We start from the raw sequence: 17,500 nt of genomic DNA, 5'->3' as shown, positions 1-17,500 counted from the left end.
GTCTGATGTGCATGTGGTGATGACACTACTGCATTCTCTGCAGGTAGCATTGTGTGCTGTGGTCTTGTGGCTGCTGTGTGTGTGTGTGTGTGTGTGTGTGTGTGTGTGTGTGTGTGTGTGTGTGTGTGTGTGTGTGTGTGTGTGTGTGTGTGTGTGTGTACTTGCTGTGGCCTTGGGATGCAGTTTGTGTACACACATGTGTGTGTGCATGTGTGTGTGTGCATGAATCTGAGTCTGTGTGAGTGTGTGTGTGTGTTTGTGTGTGTGTGTGTGTGTTGTGTATAATGATAAACACTGAAAGCATGAAAGTGTCAGTGGAGTTGTGACTGTTGAACACAAGCTAGCTTCACAGAGCAGCAAATTATTCAGATCAGGGGACTCAGGCCTAGATGTACTAAGAATTACCGCCAAATTACTGCCTGTTTATGATGCTGGGGGCCTGTCATACACACACACACATACACTCACACACACACACACACACACTCACACACACATACTCACACACACACACTGTCACAGCAATGAGTTTCTATGACGTTCATAAAGATTACATGGTGATGGAATTCAGAAAAGTCCCACTCACACACACACACACACACACACACACACACACACACACACATAGCCTGGTTAACACCATACCGCTTTTCAAATCTCATTTGAAATTGATAGTGGGCCTGGAGAGGCTTCATCGACTTGCGACATTGAGGGTCGTAATCAGCAGTGAAACTAAACTGAAATTGGTGCATTAAACTCTTACCAAATCTTTTCAGAAGTGTAGCAATCAAATGGTTCTTGTAAATGAAGGTTTTAAATGTAGTTGCTTACTCAATAGAGTACCGAAGTGTACAGTCCGTTGCCATGAACCCTACGGTTCTCGAGATATTCACAGAAAACTGTGTCTGCCCTACCCTCCTTTCGGGTGGTCCAGTCCAGCGGGGGGGCTACAGATCAAAATGAAAAACAATGGTTCCATAAATAAACTTGACTTGACTACTAAAGTCCCTTTCCAAGATTCGGGCACTCCACTCCACATTGGAGATTAGCATATGAGGATTGGGCATGACACTACTCTTCCTGTCACACACACACACACACACACACACACTCTTCTCCAGAGAGCCAGAATACAGTGAGCGCAGTACAGAGTACGGGGGCAACTCGTCCCAGTTGACCTCTGTGACCTCTGTGGCCCTGCTGGACAGGGCTCTCCTCACACACACGTTTTCCGAACACACACCCCTGGACAGGTCGCTCAGCACAGACACACAGCTGTGGAACCCTGGGAATTAAGGTTACCACAGCAACGCGCTCCATCACAATACATGGGCGTGCAATCAGAATGCTGATGGCATCTACGCCGCTTTGGTTTGGCCGCTGAGATCAAACCGTTCAGCATGAGCCTCCAGGTGAGGGTGTATCTGGACCTGAGCCATATATCACATGTGCCGACCCGTGTGTGTGCGTGTGTGTGTGTGTGTGTGTGTGTGGGGGGGGGGGGTCATGACATAACACCTCTCTCCGAGTTTTCCAGCGATGGCAGTATTTCTCTACATTTACACACGCACACACACACACCCGCACGCACACACACCCGCACGCACACACACACATACACACACACACACCTGCACACACACACACACGCACGCACGCACACACACACAAATGAACAGAAAAACCAGACATGTTCATTCCTGAGGCAGATTCTTTCATCTAGGGTGAGGTGTGGTGCCAGGCAGCTACAGTGCTACACTCTGTGGGCATGAACATGGGGCAGCTACAGTGCTGCACTCTGGGGGCATGTTTGTGAGCTACAGCGCTACACTCTGGGGGCATGTTCGTGAGCAGCTACAGTGCTGCACTCTGGGGGCATGAACATGGGGCAGCTACAGCGCTACACTCTGGGGGCATGAACATGGGGCAACTACAGCGCTACACTCTGGGGGCATAAACATGGGGCAACTACAGCGCTACACTCTGGGGGCATGAACATGGGGCAGCTACAGTGCTACACTCTGGGGGCATGTCTGTGAGCTACAGTGCTGCACTCTGGAGGCATGAACATGGGGCAGCTACAGCGCTACACTCTGGGGGCATGAACATGGGGCAACTACAGTGCTGCACTCTGGAGGCATGAACATGGGGCAGCTACAGCGCTACACTCTGGGGGCATGAACATGGGGCAACTACAGCGCTACACTCTGGGGGCATGAACATGGGGCAGCTACAGTGCTATACTCTGGGGGCATGAACATGGGGCAGCTACAGTGCTACACTCTGGGGGCATGAACATGGGGCAGCTACAGTGCTGCACTCTGGGGGCATGAACATGGGGCAGCTACAGTGCTATACTCTGGGGGCATGAACATGGGGCAGCTACAGCGCTACACTCTGGGGGCATGAACATGGGGCAGCTACAGCGCTACACTCTGGGGGCATGAACATGGGGCAGCTACAGTGCTACACTCTGGGGGCATGAACATGAAGCTGCCTGTTTTCGTTTTTCTTTTTTTTTCCCCCGTAGTGACTTTACTCGGTGACCTTGAGAAAGAGATCTATGTGAGAAATTGCCGGAATTCCCCTTTAAGGCCAGTTAGGTCAAAGGTGAACATGCTCTGAGCATTTTGAAATTCCAGAGGGGTCGCACCTGATCACTTCTGTTATCCTTCTGGTATCCAATGCAGTCTTACAATGACAAAAGACAAACAAAAACAACATTAACCAAAAGACAAACAAAAGATGAAATAAAACAATAACAAAACAAAAGATGAAACAAAACAGTAACAAAAGACAAAACAATATGAAACACCATGGTCAGTCAGGCGTTGGGTTGGGCTGGTCAGTCAGGCGTTGGGTTGGGCTGGTCAGTCAGGCATTGGGTTGGGCTAGTCAGTCAGGCATTGGGTTGGGCTAGTCAGTCAGGCATTGGGTTGGGCTGGTCAGTCAGGCATTGGGTTGGGCTGGGCTGGTCAGTCAGGCGTTGGGTTGGGCTAGTCAGTCAGGCGTTGGGTTGGGCTGGGCTGGTCAGTCAGGCGTTGGGTTGGGCTGGTCAGTCAGGCTGAGCCTGATCTTGTCTGGGCCTCTTCTGGTGGGGAAATCCGAATGAATAAAAGCGGCACTGACGTTTTGGATGATTTCACACATTTCTCAACCATATTATAAAGGGAAGTTTTTGGAGTTCCATTTCTGCATTTAAAGGCATTTTTAGATGTGTTTGTCTTTGTTTGACCTTTGCTACGTGATCTTTGCCCTGTCGGAGAGTGCAGCGCGGTTTGGATGAATGACCCGTTTCTCATCCATGCTGTCCTCTCTACACTTCAGTCCATTTACTCACAGCTCCATTTACTCACACACGCACACACACACACACACACAGACACACACACGCACACACACACACACACGGCACGCATACACACAGACGCACACACACAAACACAGATGCATACACACACACACACACGCACACACACACATGCACGCATACACACAGACGCACACACGCACACACAGATGCACACACACACATACATACACACACACAGTGAGTGTGGTAAAAATTGTTTTGAAAGTGTTAAATCAGTCTTCAAGCCTTTCCATCACTGTGTATAATGCATTATCATGATACAGACAACCTATCAAATCCTCAGAAAAGACGGGTGGGGGGTAGGTGGGTTGTGTGTGTGAGAGATAGAGAGAGAGAGAGAGAGAGAGAGAGAGAGAGAGAGAGACAATGAGAGAGGAAGACAGGAGAGTGTGCTACATTAACTATGTTTCCATGCACACCATATTCCGATAAAGAGCCATATTCTGGTTGTTATGGCAATATTCTGATTAAGAGCAATAATCTGGTTGTTATGGCAATATTCCGAATAAGACTATATTCTGGTTGTTATGGCAATATTCCGATTAAGAGCCATATTCTGGTTGTTATGGCAATATTCCGATAAAGAGCTATATTCTGGTTGTTATGGCAATATTCTGATTAAGAGCCATAATCTGGTTATTATGGCAATATTCCGATTAAGAGCTATATTCTGGTTGTTATGGCAATATTCTGATAAAGAGCCAACCACTCGGTGAGTTGCACAGTTTTAAAAACGAACGTTACTCTCTAAAAAATGCTGGGTTATTTTCTCTAACCAAACGCTGGGTTGAAACTGTTGGGTCATTATGTGGGGTTGTTTTTACTCATGTTGGATTATTTTCTGTAACCCAGCTTGTTTGGTTGATAGTTCAGTACAGCGCCCCTCCTCTCCCCCACCTGACGTGAGCACACTACCCAGCACCAGGGTAACTTTAACACAGCTGCATAGTTATTTGAGAGTTCGGGGGAAATCGTTATTCTTTCAACCGTCCATGCAGTCCAGCAGCTGTCAACATGCAGTGGAAATCAGGCGATTTCGGAAGGTATGTAGCACTATCTGCTTTTAACTTTTTTTTATTATTATGCAGACGGATTTTAAAAGTCCACCCAGAGATACCCTTCGTGATATGAATGGATATTCTGCCTGCCAATTTCGTTCAGCCTCAATAAGAATTGTGTCATTCAAGCCAGCTAACGTTAGCTAACATTAACTTACAATTACTGCTCATGTTAATGTTACATCTACACACTAAGACAGACTCTTAAAAACATAGTTCTGTGTTCACTGGGTATGAACTGCTGAACAGAAACAAAACAAACTTTTAAAATGAACTAAACATTTGCATTCCAACAGCTGGCTAGATTAATGTTAGCAGACGGTTGGTATGCTAACGTTAATTAAATGCTTCGTGGTAACTTAGTGCAGCATGTTTGTCAGCTAATGTAGGCTATACAGTCGAAGTAGTCTCTTCACACGTACGGTATTCATTCCAAACAACATATTAATTCATTCAGGGTAGCTTCATATTATAGCCATGAACACAAACTGAATGTGCTAACATGAGCTAGCAGCTAGCTAACGTTAGAACTATCACTGCCACTAACGTTAACATTACTGAACTTATGTTTGTCAGTCTGCTGTTAAACAACTTCATGAGGTGGTCATGGTTTCCGAGTGTGTTTGCGCTAATATTTTGTCTCCTGGGGGATTTTTAATGTTTGTCAACATCATTCACTGATAATGGTTCGTGAAAGTCTTGATATAAAGTTCTGTAAATAGCAGTGATTAATTCACTCTTTTTCTTTCTTTGATTGACAGGGCTGACCCCCAAATGGACCGTGAAATCTACCTGACTTCATGGAAGTAACTTATCACATGCTGATGCTGCTTTTAGAGTAGGCTATCCGTTCAAAAATAAAGTAAACTGTCAAATAAATAATTATGTCGAACTCTTTTATTTCATTGCATGGCTATTTGTTGCCCATTTTCTCTCAATGCAACCCAAATACTGGGTTTGGAAAACCTGACAACTGGTAATTTTAACTAGCAGTTCTGTTGATATAACCCAGTGGTTTGGGTTGACTCTATACCCAATATACTGTGTGAATTTTACTCAACATTTATATAGTTATAACCCAGCACATGGTTACCTTTACCCAGTCTATTGTGCCAATTTAACTAATGTTGTGTTGATATAACCCAGCATTTTGGGTTAGAATCATACCCAATCTGCTGGGTTTAATAATGTACCCAGACCATTGGGTTAGGATAACTCAATGTGGTGTTGGTCCAATAGTTAACCAGCAGCTGGGTTATATTTGGGTTATTTTTGGGGAATTTTCCTTTAAGATGGATACACTCCTTTGAGGCTATACCTCATCATATTTTCCTGTTTCACCCCCCACCCTCAAACACACACACACACACACACTCTCTCTCTCTCTCTCGTTAGCCGAGTGCTGTAGAGGGAGAAGTTTCCTCAGAGGGGTTTATTCAGGCGTGTGTCCATGTCTGTCTTTAGAGCAGCAATGCAACTCTTACAACAACCACTTCCTGTTTCATCCCCAACCACACACACACACACACACACACAGGCAGGCGGCAGGCACACACACAGACATTTCTGTTTCTGTTGCAAATGTAGCGTAACTTCTTATTTCAGACAGAGCACCTGTAGAATAACATCATCACACACACAAACACACAAATTACTGCACATACTCACCACAGCTCACTAATGGTGTAAAAATCACAGATGCAGAATCAGAGAACATTTCAGCATCAGCAATTACCGCAACTGAGTCTGCCTCCACATCTGCATGCACACACACACACACACAAGCGCACACACACAGACACACACACACACATGCTCTAACCCCTTTGAACGTGGGGTTTGAAACACAACTCACTTGAGATATGACTCAGGGACACAGGTCAGCAATACATGAAACCCATTTATAGATATTATTATAGATGTCATGTCATTTATAGATATTATTTAATGTATAGATATGATTTCATTCATTTTCATCAGATATGAACTCCATGTATAGATATGATTTCATTTAATGAAGCAAATGATATACACCCATTTATATATATTATTTCATTTATAGATATTATTTCATTTAATGAAGCAAGTGAAGATGCAGCATGTTACGGTCAGCAGGTGGATACACAATACAACTTAATTCTGCTCTGGACAAAATAAAAAAAATAATCTCATGTTTAAAAAAAATCCATTCATATATATATATATATATATATATATATATATATATATTCATTTTCACATGCATCAGCAATACAGTAAAATCATAAAACAACCATTAAAACAACAGTTCAACTAGTCTGAGATGAACTGAAACTGATCAGCCTCTTTAAAGAAGGCTCTGTGGTCCTGAGGCGCCCTGTGTACGTGTGTGTGTGTGTGTGCACTGTGTGTGTGTGCACTGTGTGTGTGTGTGCTTGCTTGTGCACTGTATGTGTATGTGTGTGTGTGTGTGTGTGTGTGTGTGTGTCTGCACACTGTGTGTGTGAGTGTGTGTGTGTGCACTGTGTGTGTGTGTGCTTGCTTGTGCACTGTATGCGTGTGTGTGTGTGTGTGTGTGTGCTAACTGTATGTGTGTGTGTGTGTGTGTGCGTGTGTGTGTGCACTGTGTGTGTGTGCGTGTGTGTGCGCTCTATTTCATGTTAAGTGACTTTAGGGCTCAGGCGGCGTGATTGGTGGAGCCGTGGGCGGCGTGGTCGGAGCCCCATCGTGTGGCGTCCCACGCCAGGAACCAGCCGGTGAAGGTGGGCGGCTCGTGCCCCTGCTTGACCACCACCACCGCCGTGCCCTTGTCCCGGCCCGATGGGTCCGACTCGATGTACGCCTTCGCTGTGGACACACACACACACACACACAACACAAACACACACATTGAGCCTTCGCTGTGGACAAACACAACACACACAACACAAACACACACAAACACACACATTGAGCCTTCACTGTGGACAAACACAACACACACAACACACATTTAGCATTCACTATGGACAAACAAAACTTACACATTCAGCATCCACGGCAGCACAAACACACACACACACACACACAGACACACACACAAACACACACACATTGAGCCTTTGCTTTGGACAAACACACACACACACACACATTGAGGCTCTGCGTGCACACAAAACACAAACACATACATACACATATTGAGCCTGTGCTGTACATGTTAAGAGTGTGTGTTGAAGAGTGTGTGTTAAGAGGTGTGTGATAAAGAGAGTACATGTTAAGAGTGTGTGTTAAGAGGTGTGTGGTAAGAGAGTACATGTTAAGAGTGTGTGTTGAAGAGAGAGTGTTGAAGAGAGTATGTTAAAGCAGCACTTATGAAGAATTGCTCTTGGGGGCCCCCTACAGGTGAGAAGCGCAATTGCCTGTTACCACTGTACAGTAACCACTGCAAATGTGGGTCTCTGTAATAAACTATAAATATAACTTGGAGACGATATAGAAGGAATACATGGATGGCAGTCTGTTGAAAGAGAGTATGGTAACATGGAGACAAACAAAAATATAAAAGAATATGTTTTAAAGTCGACATTTTGTAGCACATTAAGCTACAGATTCAGCCCGATCCGACTAAATTTCCAATCGGATCGAGAGAGGTGGTGTACTCCGTTATGATAATCCAATCAATTGGAAAATGCGCCCATGTAAACAGGTACTCCGATTGTTTCTTCTTTCTGCGCAGGCGACTATGAGGTAATAATGCAGAGTGACGTAAACAAATGAGTTTTCATGCAATACAACTAGGAGCTTCTAAATGATTAAATGCTCGTTCCATGTAAACGCAGATTAAACGGCAATCATGTAAACAGTTCAGTTGAAATATTTAATGAGATTCATTTCCATTAATTTGTGCTCAGTGCTCCGACCTGCTACTCCAACTTGCTTAGTCTGACTGCCTCTATTATTGTGTCACATGCTCCAAATGTAAAGCACTTTGAGCTGCATTCTGTGTATAAAAGGTGCTATACAAATAAAGCTTATTATTATTATTATTATTATTATAGTCTATATTGCAAGTGATGAAACCCGCTCAGAGTGTGGCAGAAGTGTCGCTCGCCCTATTAAGAGTTTATGTATTGGGTATGTTATTTTAAGATTTAAAAAAAAAAAAAACTCTTTAGGGCTGCTTTAAGAGGTGTGTGTTAGGGGAGCATGTTGTGTGTTTCTCTGTTCAGGTTTGTTTGTTTTCTGGCTGAGGATGTTGACTAGGTTGTTTACCTGATTACAGTTGTTTACCTGATTACATTTGTTTACCTGATTATAGTTGTTTACCTGATTTCAGTGATTCCGTCTTCTCCAGTTCATTAGCATCATTCCCAATCCATACAAACAGCTGCAACCACACAACACAATCACGTTACCAACACACAACAACAACAACAACAACAACAACACTTTTCTCACACACTCAGATCACTTCACAGGGAAGGGGGGACCTCACTAGGTTTGTGTTAGAGCCCAACGGATAAATCTTACCTATTTGCCGATCTATCGGTATCAGCCTTTATAATGGCCAATAATTATTTTCAGTAAAGAAAAGATAAATACTGATCCTTCTTCTAAATTTTCAGCATTGTCTTTCCAGCTCAACATTATGCCCAACAGTAAAATAATGTTAGGAATGGTAGAGTGGCGGAGGCTAACTTGGTTGTTGGTGTATTTGTTAAGCATAAACGCTATACAGAGTAACTTAACAACAGCACTATAATGTTCTATTTCGACGGTCATTCTATACATTTTCTAACCATACTGACTGAAGCGAAAATAGTTAGACACAAAAATAACATTAGCTAATGACATTGTTTTTCTAAAATGACCATTCGTCCAGATTTTTAAGCCGTCTGTCTAAACCTAAGTAGAGTGTCCTTTTGGGCGTTTGTCCAACTTTTGGACAAGTGCTCAACAGCAAACAATGCTTGTAATTAGCGATGATACAAGTACTCCGCAGCAAATGAGGCTTATAATAGCGATGATAAAAAACAATGCATTTGCACACAAGGGGCTTACAGATAGGAAGTGGCATGCGTTGCACTTGCTGCTAGGTTGCGCTGGGTTGAGTGAATGGCCCAAAGATTTGTGGTGTGCGATGGGCTCAGTGCAAATAGCTACGATTTACAGCATCATGTGGTCAAACACGGTTGACCTTTGACTGCAGAACACGCAAGAGCGGCAGAGCAGCAAAATGAAAACACAAGTCATAAGTATCACACGGTTTAATGTTGTGTCAACACACTTGTTTTAAGAGTGTACCCTACAACACACCTCAAATCGGGAGTCAGTGTGCTAGCAATCAAACTAAAAGCCCAGACTGCTAACTCTCTCAATAGCACGAATACTAAGGCGTTTGGAGAAAAGTTTACGCAACGTACATACTGCACAGCATCATATCCGCTGGCTACCATTACAGAACCTGTATACATGCTCAGTGTGTGAATGTGTGTGTGTGTGTGTGTGTGTGTGTGTGTTTTGGTCTATAATTAGAAATCTTATTCTGGCCAATTTGTCATCACTTTTAGACACAACTTGTCCTCTTCAGAGTCTGGTTGATGGTCACCCTAGTTCCGCGATCAATGAAATCAATGGAAGGCTAATGCTAAAGGAAATCAATAGAAATCAATGGAAGGCTAATGCTAAAGGAAATCAATAGAAATCAATGGAAGGCTAATGCTAATGGAAATGAATGGAAGTCAATGGAAGGCTAATGCTAGGTGCTAATGCTAATTGGGCTTCTCCTTTTCATGACTGGCATACAACTCAGAACTCAAGTTACCCCGACACCCCTTCTGAGTTGCCCCTGGCTCCACCACCCCTCTGAGTTACCCTGTAAATTTGCACAGGTACATTGTGGGTAAGTACCTGATCCCAGACGTCCAACAGCATCACATCGTCCTCCGCCAGGTCATCCTGTGACCACTCATCTGGCACTTCCTCAATCTGTTGCCATGGAAACAGATCAGTTTGGGGTGGGGTGACAGTAATGGTGTCTGTGTGTGTGTGTGTGTGTGTGTGTGTCTCTGTGTGTGTGTGTATATGTGGTGTGTAGGGTGTGTGTGTGTGTGTGTCTCTCTGTGTGTGTGTGTGTTTGTATGTGGCGTGTATGTGTGTGTGTGTGTGTGTGTGTGAGCTGATACTTACCACAAACTTGCCACTTTTGTTGGAGCAGGCGAAAAGACGAGGCGGGTGGGTGAGCGTCTGACTCTCAAGCCGGTCGGACGTCTGGTACTCCTCCTTACCCCCCAGGGCAGACCAGAACTCCCCTACACACACACACACACACACACACATACTGTATATATATGTAGAAATCACACACCAGAACTCAACCATGACACACTAACACAACCATGACACACACACACACACACACACACATACTGTATATATATGTAGAAATCACACACCAGAACTCAACCATGACACACTAACACAACCATGACACACACACACACACACACACACACACCTGTCTCGTGTCCTTCTGTGATGTGTGTGAGGCTGGGGCAGTGCAGCAGCTGGCTGAGGTACACACACACACACACACACACACCTGTCTCGTGTCCTTCTGTGATGTGTGTGAGGCTGGGGCACTGCAGCAGCTGGCTGAGGTACACACACACACACACACACACACACACACACCTGTCTCGTGTCCTTCTGTGATGTGTGTGAGGCTGGGGCAGTGCAGCAGCTGGCTGAGGTAGGTGGCTCCGTCCTCCTCTTCCTGTGTGGCCCCTCGGCCCCTCCACAGCACCCCCTGCCCCCCCTTCACCTGCAGCAGGTACGCGTCGTTGGAGTTCAGGCTTCCCGCGCGCGCCTCCACCTGCACAACACAGCACGGCAGAACAGTGAGAGTGTGTGAGAGAGAGAGTGTGTGTGTGTGTGTGTGTGCCTCCACCTGCACAACACACAACACAGCAGGGCAGAACAGTGAGTGTGTATGTGAGAGAGAGAGTGTGTGTGTGTGTGTGTGTGTGTGCCTCCACCTGCACAACACACAACACACACAAAATAGTCGTTTTAACCAACACGTAATCAGAGCTTTGCTCGAGAGACAAGGAGGAGTATACCTCTTGGGCTTTACCAACTAAAATGCATTGCAACAGAAGTTTCCAAACTGTTTTTGGCCACTTAAGAGTAGTTGCAACTCGCTCAAAATGTACAAAGTATTTATCTACATCCTTTTCCAGAAACGGCGGCACTAGTTTGATATTACGAGAAACATCAAACGATGCATCAAGCGTTGTTAGTGTAACACTCCCACTAAGCAGACTATTAAAACCAGGTATTGTAGCCCACTATCAGGCCCAAGCAATTCATAACCACAGGGAGGCACTTAATGGGATGTACCAGGCAGGCATGTCTAAGGTTACGCTCTCGCAAAGGATTATTAAACCTCCCTTGCAATAAGAAATATTAACAGTATGAGCCCCCACTTTGAGTCACACCTCAAAGAATTATCTCTAAATACTGAAGGGCAAACATTAAATAATTACCATTAGCTTATTAACTGAATTGCAGATTACACCTGTAAAAATGGTATATCATGGTATCACACAAAAACACCACCTTAATAGATTTACCTGTAAACGCTAGCATACTACTGTAAAACTAAATGTGCACAGTCATGAGGAAAACCCACAGACAGAGGTTATATTAAATGCCAAGGATGGCATTTATTTGAAAAAACACGTAAATACCTGTCAAGGTAATCCCACATAGGGAGGGAAAGTAATCTCATCGCCATCTAGTGGTTGCGTTCCTAGAGTTTAGCAGAGTGGATGGGATTTTTTTTTTAGAAAAAATATATCTCGGTGCACATATTGGGATCTTAATTTAATGCCTTCCATATGTGAGGCACTGGGGTCACCTCTATTGCTTCAAGTGGCCATACCTTATTTTTAGGATCAGTTGAATTGTTTTGAGTTTTTGTCGTAACATGGTGATAATGAACTACAGTTGCATGTGACGTTACAGGTTTGGGCGCTTAATCTCTTACTGATCAATACGGCAATTTGCTTAACTGGCTTAACATATTTTTGTAATAACGGAACGTGATGTAAACCGTGTGGTGATAACTTTTATGTCTGGATAACTGGTGTTGTGCTTCTACTTACATGAAGATCTGGCAGTAAGTGTTAAGTGTCAATGCTAAGCAGGCTAATAAACAAACCATGCTACCGTGAGTAACGTCGAAGGGTAAAGTCACGTGACTTCTTTTGTAGTTCGTTTATGAAACAAAAGGAGCAATTTCGATTTTTTTTAAATAAGGCAAAATTGAGTCTGACATTTTCACAGTTAGAAGATTATTACGTAGAACGCTGTCCCTCCCCGTCGTCTTCCCTTCAACCCGGTTTACTTTACTGAAGTCAGGTTCACATTCAAGTTCCTCCTTCGCGATGGTGGGCGATCAGTGTAAAACGTTAGCTAGCGGAGAATCTGAACGTTCATAGCTAACGTTAGCTGCTAAACTTAACTTCCAAGTAAAATAAAACCCTATTCTCTTTAAAAAGAGGAATATGTCCAAAAACACTTCAAAGTAACTTCATAGAAAATCGGAGACCTACAGTATATATACAATATTTACACTTTCATTACTATCCAAATCCTTTCTACATATCTAAACTAATTGACCTGTCGCTAAGCACCACCCTTAGAATGCTGATGAGCCAATGACAGTCCAGCCTCAACGGGACTCGGACATCAGCTCGGACAACTCCATAGGAAACAACAGGGGGCAGGCATAAAATGACAAATTAATGGTTATTTATGTAGTTTATTAACTCAAAAACCCCAACGGATAACCATGGTCAAACGTTTTGCATTGGGGACGTGTAATACTGATAGCCGGTACCCCGAGAGGCTAGAAAACGGGTATATTTTCATCAAAAGTAGCCTACAGGACGTCTCTCACGTTTGCAACAGCTCGACGTAATGTAGGCAACTAAGCCAACAACGTGGGCACAGGTTCCCTGTTAAATCCCAAGATGAAAATGCTCATTAACCAACTACTATATTCTTACTACATGAAATATTAACGTGACCTAACATATCTTAGTATCAATCTTCCACTAGCTAGCTAGCTAGCATTAACGTCAGTGGGATTTGCACGGCTACTCGCCACAACTGCTTGTCACCTTGTATGTATTCTAAAGTTTTGAATACACCCTCCATAGCATAATTAAGTCCCTTTTGATAGCTTCTGGAGGAAAGTAAATCCTTTTATTGACCAAAACGTCCTCAAAGCCTGCTTTCATATACTGTCAGCTGCCATTGTCCACAATGTATTTCTAATCAAGTCTGGTTTGTTTGTCCGAGTTTTCACACGGTAACAATGGGGGGCGGGGCTTAGCTCAGAACTGCAGGCTCTAACGTCTCCCTAAGGTCTCTAGCTTGTGACCCCATCAACAAGAGATCAGTCGTCAAAATAAAAGTCCCTATTGAATCATTTGTGACAATGTTAATGTATTGTAGCGTCGGCGCAAAAAGACAGTGTTCGCGTTCTCCCGCGCAGGGGATCCTGGGATACAAGAGCGAACATTTGGGGGGTTTATGTCGTTATTCTCCTTAGTTTTGTGTGTAATGTTAGCGTCTTTATTGTAACATGTTTCCCTTTTAGTTCTCCCTCGTGTGTGATCCTTTTTGTGTGGGAGGCTGCGTCCTCCCCTGTATGTGTAGTGTGTGTGCGTGCTTGACCTGCCCTGTTTGCATTGTGTTCTGTGTCTATCTGTGTCCCGGCTCTCGTTCCCAGTGAATAAACCTTTTGATTGGACAACTGTGTGTGGTTCGATATCAAATCGTTACATTGGTGTCAGAAGCGACTTTCGGACATGGCCTCCACTCAGCGAGAGAAGCTGGGAGCGGGAGACCTCACCACTGGGTGGAGGCCCACGCAAGAGGATCCAGGGAGAGCCCTTATAAGGGCTACTAAAAAGCTCGGGGCCTTCTATCGCTACAGCCGACAGAGAGGAGCTATCATCTGGAGCTGCCTGCGGCCATGGGAGAAGTTCTCTGAAGAAGCGTTCGCGGAGAAGACGACGCTGGCCTGGGCGCTGACTCCGCTGCGAGCCGCGACGCGTGAGCTGAGCCGAGGGAGTGCGGCGAGGAAGAGGTTCCTAGACGATGGACGGTTGGCGGAGCCGCTGAGGGCAGCGAACTCACGACGGTGGGGCAGCTTCGTTGGAAAGGCCCTCTGAACTTTAAAACTTTTGGGTGCGTGTGAGAGGCACCGTGCTGTGTGGGCGCCCGTTCTAGTTGGCCTGTTGGCCGGCGCCTTTTTTTTTGAAAAAGTTTGTGTGTGGAGTTCGATAACACGACCATCTCGGGGGTCGTGCCTTTGCCGAGGCCGCGAAGGAGTGGAACGGGCCGGGAACAGAGCAGTACGGCTCTGCGAGATGGCAACACGAGGAGGGACGCCGAAGACGGTAGCTGCAGCGGGAGAGCTCAGCGCGGTCCGGTTGCTGTGGAGTCGGTGCCTGTCTGTCCTGGTCGGCGACTCGACGGAGCGGAGTGGCGTTGGCGCAGCTTCATCTGGCCCCCCTCGATCCCCGGTGCTTGGTACAGTGTCGACGGTTGTAAGGCCACCTAGGGCCCCGTCTGGAGAGGAGGAGTGCCGCGGTGTCACGCCGCGGAAAGTGCAGCCTGAGGGCGGCTGCTGAGAGGGAGCTGGTGACGAGCGGGTCGGCCACGTGGCTGCTAGCACGCCCGTACTGGATTGCTAGCAGCGTGGCGCCCGTTGAGTGAGCTCCTGCGGCGTGCACCCCACGTGAGTTGGCGGTACTGTCGCACTGAACTGAGTGGCGGGCGACGCGCGCCAACGCTAGCATGTGGCTACCTCGTGGTCGTTGCCGAGGACGGCAACGGCTTGTTGGGGGAGCTATGTAGCGTCGGCGCAAAAAGACAGTGTTCGCGTTCTCCCGCGCAGGGGATCCTGGGATTCAAGAGCGAACATTTGGGGGGTTTATGTCGTTATTCTCCTTAGTTTTGTGTGTAATGTTAGCGTCTTTATTGTAACATGTTTCCCTTTTAGTTCTCCCTCGTGTGTGATCCTTTTTGTGTGGGAGGCTGCGTCCTCCCCTGTATGTGTAGTGTGTGTGCGTGCTTGACCTGCCCTGTTTGCATTGTGTTCTGTGTCTATCTGTGTCCCGGCTCTCGTTCCCAGTGAATAAACCTTTTGATTGGACAACTGTGTGTGGTTCGATATCAAATCGTTACAGTATCATAGACAGCATATAAAAGGGAATCCCTGGTAAGTATTACACAGCACATAGAAATAAACCACTGGTAATTCTTAATGTATCTAATGTATATATTATATCTTAACACTGTATTAACTTTAACACTGCAAGTAAACCCACAGGGGTGCTACATTAAAATTTCATAACCCTCACTTTTTGCGGCTAACTGCGATCTGGCAATTTCAAGCTGAGAGGCCAGCTCTTGCTCTCTTGCTTGCAACTGCAATTGCTCCCGGCGAAAAGCCAACTCTTGCATACGAAATTCATGATCCTGTTTTGAGCAGTCAGGGCCTTTAGGGGTCCTGGGATGGACCCAGGACTGGGATCCAGGAGGATCTTTCGCTTTTACACAGGGATGGATTACTGCACGGGCCTACCGGGCCCAGGCCCAAGGGGTCAGGGGGCCCTGAAGCCCAAGCCTTTGCATGGAATCATTGCCTCAAAATCAACAAATCAGGATGTAGGCTACGAATCTGATTGAATTTAGTATTGGCAATCCCCAAAATGCACCAGAATACAGGAAATCACAGCAAACAAATTAAAAATTTTCTGGGGGAGGACCCCCAAATCCCCCCTCCCACATATTTGACAATTAGTGGGGGGCCCTTAATACATCTGGGCCCAGCGGCCCAAAAGTTCATAAGCCGCCCATGCTTTTACAGGACTTTCTGGTTTGGGAAGAATTCCCTTCTTGACCAAACGTGAAGTCAGAGCAGATATTACTGTGGACTTTTTCTCTGACGAGAGCTCAACTTCATAATTAGCTGCCAAATTAATCAATTGCTCTTTAGTAAGGGTTTCCATCAAGGATGCATTAGGATTTGCAATAAATTCCTCGACAGTCGCCATTGTAGCAAAACCAAATTAGTTCCAACTTTAAAAGGAAACTAGTTGAGTTTCCAAATCAAACTTTGCACCCAAAAGAAACAGTGTCAAAACACAGGAGTTATCAAAGCAGTACTTCAAACTGCAACAAAATTGTTATATGCAATTAAAACTTAATTTTACCTAAGTGGTCAGCAGCGAGAACAAAGACCACGAACAAAGTGCGCTGTTAACAAGATATGCAACCACAAACGCTCAAAAGACCACGAACAAAGTGCGCTGTTAACAAGATATGCAACCACAAACACTCAAAAGGTTTAGGAAGCGCACGTCTAACTAAAGCTATAACCTGCAAAGAGGTTCAGTGAATTTAACGAACCGTTAACACGAAAAAACTTCAACAGCAAAGTGTTACAAAAGCAACACGAAAACTCAAAGAAGCTTTTAGCCTCACTCAAATTTGCAAAACCAAAAATGCTAAATCGAACAAAAGTGCACCAAACTGAGTCAGTGGAATCCCAATCTCCCTAAACTGAATCTCTCGACCTGGCTGTCTTCTGGCCGTACTGAGCTCGGGCCCTCTTTGGACCCCCTCCTCAGATATTGCCCGAAAAAAACAGTGACGCAGCTTCCCAAGAAAATTCTACCGAATCAGTGCAATGTACCTACCTTACTGTTCCGCACACTTGCAAAAATCAACGCCAATTCACAAAAAACGAATTCCAAGATACTCGTGACAGGAAAGCCAATCAGGAGTATCCCGGACGAGCCCCCAAATGTATGTTACGGACCTCAAAGAAAGGTCCTAACATAAACTTAGAGACACACCAGAGGTAAGGCTCAAAATAGGGATTTATTAAATCATCAACAAAATCCAAAAGCGTAAGACGAAAGCATGCCAGGGTTAATTGGAGCAGGCCAGGTGTACCGCATCACAGGTTAATTAATCAGGCACCAGGGTGAAGGCAGACACAGAACAAGACAAAACACAAAAT

At 45.1% G+C, this 17,500-nt stretch overlaps 1 pseudogene; it reads right to left on the bottom strand.

Moving 5' to 3' along the window:
* Window positions 1-7,087: 7,087 nt before the first annotated feature.
* The window catches only part of LOC143140512 (scinderin-like), a 23,212-nt pseudogene continuing 12,799 nt past the window's right edge, over window positions 7,088-17,500 (bottom strand).

The sequence above is a fragment of the Alosa pseudoharengus genome, unplaced genomic scaffold (assembly GCF_046254945.1).
Source record: "Alosa pseudoharengus isolate Yale_2024_CS ecotype anadromous, Long Island Sound unplaced genomic scaffold, YU_APseudo_1.1 YU_APseudo_1.1_scf_23, whole genome shotgun sequence".
NCBI classification, from domain to species: Eukaryota; Metazoa; Chordata; class Actinopteri; order Clupeiformes; family Clupeidae; genus Alosa; species Alosa pseudoharengus.
The sequence above is the reverse complement of the archived record's forward strand: the minus strand, read 5'-3'. Positions and strand labels throughout refer to the sequence as shown.